Below are 3,335 nucleotides of genomic sequence, written 5' to 3'. Positions count from 1 at the left end.
ATTTGTGCCCAAGCTCCACCACTGGGTGGAAGTACATATGGATGGGGCTGAGAGGGATACAGATGCATCTTGCTGGAGACGAATGGATAGGCTAAGCGGTGGAGGCGAATGGATAGGCTAAGCGGTGGAGGTACACGTGATGACCTGACGGGGAGTCTACGTGCAGGTCGCTCGACCACAATGTTGTTTTTATCAGCCTTAGTATGGACATATTTTCTTGCGTTTGGCCTTAATAGTGCAAAAGAAAAAAAAAACGTTGGGAATGAATTACAAATCAAAGGACCTTCGATAAGAAAAAGTACATAATAAAACATCATTAGAATCTGAATATTTTAATAATGTTATACAATGCTATATATGAATTATTAAACTCTCAAAGAGCATATAAGGGCATCTCCAACATCGACCCTCAAAACGGCCGCAATTGTCCGGATCATCAGGATCTACTTTTTTCGTAAACTCTCAAAGAGTACATAAGGGCATCTCCAGTGTCGACCCTCATCCGGAACAGGAGTGCGGTGGAGCACCTCGCCGCTAGCACGACAATTGCGCCGAACGTGGATTAGGCCGAGCAGGAGGCACTAGCGACTCCTATCGCACCGCCTGCCAAATCCTTCGTGGCCGCTGGTGGTACCGCTAACGTCAAGCAGAGCTAGAAGCCGCCTTCAAGAAGATCCACGATGCGGTCGGTGAAGTCTACGACAAGAAGGACGAGGGTGACGCTGCCAGCTCCGCCACACCCGCGCCCCAGCGCAATGATCACAAAGTCGACACGTCCAAGGGCGCCGCCGATAGTGAGGAAGAGTACAGCATGGGGGTCGCCGACACTCTGGTCTCAGGAAGGCCACCGCCCTTTCGTCAGCCGATTAGCCGCTTGCAGGCTGCGAAGGCAGAGGGTACAAGGCGGAGCCGAAGCTTCAGTTCTCGGGGCTCATGGCCGGCCAGAAATGGGCGAGTGGTGGCCGATAGTCATTTAGATTAGGTTTAGAGTATGGTTTAGTTAAAATAAGTCAAAATGTAATAAGTGTCCTCCAGTCTAGATGAAAAGCATCACGTTTTATCTAAAAGTTATTCAAGTATGAATTAATATGTCCGGTTTGTCTAAATATCTCTCAAATTTGTTCACTTTCGTCAAATTTCTTGCAAAATGCAACCGGATGCGGATAGCTAAGGGACTATTCCATGCACCTGTAAGAATCATATCCGCTGACAGTGAGGAAGAGTACAACATGGGGGGTCGCCGACACTCTGGTCTTAGGAAGGCCACCGCCCTTTCGTCAGCCGATTAGCCGCTTACAGGCTGCGAAGGCAGAGAGTACAAGGCAGAGCCGGAGCTTCAGTTCCCGGGGCTCATGGCCGGCCAAAAATGGGCGAGCGGGGGCCGATAGTCATTTAGACTAGGTTTAGAGTACGGTTTAGTTAAAATAAGTCAAAATGTAATAAGTGTCCTCCATTCTAGATGAAAAGCATCACGTTTTATCTAAAAGTTATTCAAGTATGAATTAATATGTCCGGTTTGTCTAAATATCTCTCAAATTTGTTCACTTTCGTCAAATTTCTTGCAAAATGCAACCGGATGCGGATAGCTAAGGGACTATTCTATGCACCTGTAAGAATCATAGTGTATGTTTCTCCCGCTAAAAGACTATTCCATGCACCTGTAAGAATCATATTGTATGTTTCCCCTGCTAAAAGACTATTCCATGCATCACCACTCTTTCATTCGATGGAAGTGCAGAGCTTAAGTATGCATCAATGAAGGATGTTAGGGTAGCTTCTCACACCAACACTTCATGATCCAAATAAAGATAATTCAACCTGTCGCAACCCATTCGCATATGCACCTTATAGAGATGAGGATAAACTTATTTCAAGGTTTCTCAGAATTGAACATAAGTGAAGCGTAGTGGCACGCAAAGCAGATTTTGTCATTTTTTCCGCCCTGTGCTCTACCGAGCCCACCACGACGCTGGCTACCATGACACCTAGGACAGTGCCTCAGTCCGGCGCGCTGACGGCTGCGTGGCGGCTGTGTGGAGCCAAGCTAGGCAGCGCTGTCCAGGGGCTACGATGGCGGGGTTGTGTGTACGGAGGTGCTGAAACGGGATGGCGAGGTGAAGATGATAAGCTCGAGCAGCCTCAGCGCGTTAGGAATCAATAAAGGAGCAACCTTCGTGTACGTGCATCCGTTGTTCAGTGTTGGAAGGGATAGAGGGATTGGTGGAATAGTTCGTTGTATTGCTTGAGCCTCGTGGGCATATATATAGGAGTACAATGATCTACTTGGAGTACAAGACAAGCCAGAACAAATCCTAGTCTATCTCGTCTTTCCTAATAAACATTATACTCAACATCCCCCCGCAGTCACAATGGTAGCGACGCAGACGGTGAGACTGGAGAAGAATCCGAAGGCAAGCCGACAGACACCCCCCCGCAGTCGTAACGGTCAACGCATCGCGGAGTCGTGGCTGGAGTGGCAACCGACGAGGTTGCTCAAGCAAGGCGATAGCCCTTTGTGCCGTTTGTCGAGGTAGCCGAGAGCATGGGTGGTGGAGCCCTGGTCGAGGTAGGCGTGCGAAGAATGCCGTGGTCGATGTCGAGTCAGGGTGGCCGGTGTCGAGGAAGTCGCCGTGGAGCCGCGGGTGCAAGGTGGCACCGAGTTAGCATGGGCGCAGTGGTGTCGAAGTAGGGTGCGCCAGGAAGATGATGTTGTTGACGACGCGTCGCGGCGTGTTTGCCAAGCCCGGGGACACATCATGGACGAAGGCACGCACCGGTGTTGCCAGCACCGGGCATGCGTAGACGGACAAAGACGAAGTTGACGAAGCGCCGCGCCAGGCTTGCCAGGCCCGGGCACACATCGTGGACGAAGGCACGCGGCGGTGTTGCCAGCACCGGGCATGCATAGACTGGGACCTGCACAAGCTGTACGCCATGTCGAAGAAGTTGGAGAGGCCAGCAGAGAAGGACTCGACGACAGTTGCGGCGCCAATCGGTGTGGGGCCAATGTCGCCCGCGGTTGTCGGAGTAGATGAAGCGGTCGGGGTAGATTACGGCGACGCTGGCGACGGGCTGGTGCTGGACGAAGACGAAGGAGGTGGACAAGCGGCTGCGGCGGCTACGAGGGTAGCGGCGGCGGCGGCCAAAGAAGAGCGGCGGCGGCGGCGGCCTGACGGCGGCGGCGGCGACTAGGTTAGGAGTGCGGCGGCGGTGCTCGAAGTAGGCGAAGAACCCGACAGCGTGACGAAGACCGGCGCGGACGGTGGCGTTCCCACGCCAAGGGAGACGGCGCAGCGCATACCACGGGAGGTCGACGAGCGGTGATGGCGGAGTGG

Source organism: Triticum aestivum, chromosome 3B, assembly GCF_018294505.1.
Source record: "Triticum aestivum cultivar Chinese Spring chromosome 3B, IWGSC CS RefSeq v2.1, whole genome shotgun sequence".
Classification (NCBI taxonomy): domain Eukaryota; kingdom Viridiplantae; phylum Streptophyta; class Magnoliopsida; order Poales; family Poaceae; genus Triticum; species Triticum aestivum.
The sequence above is the reverse complement of the archived record's forward strand: the minus strand, read 5'-3'. Positions refer to the sequence as shown.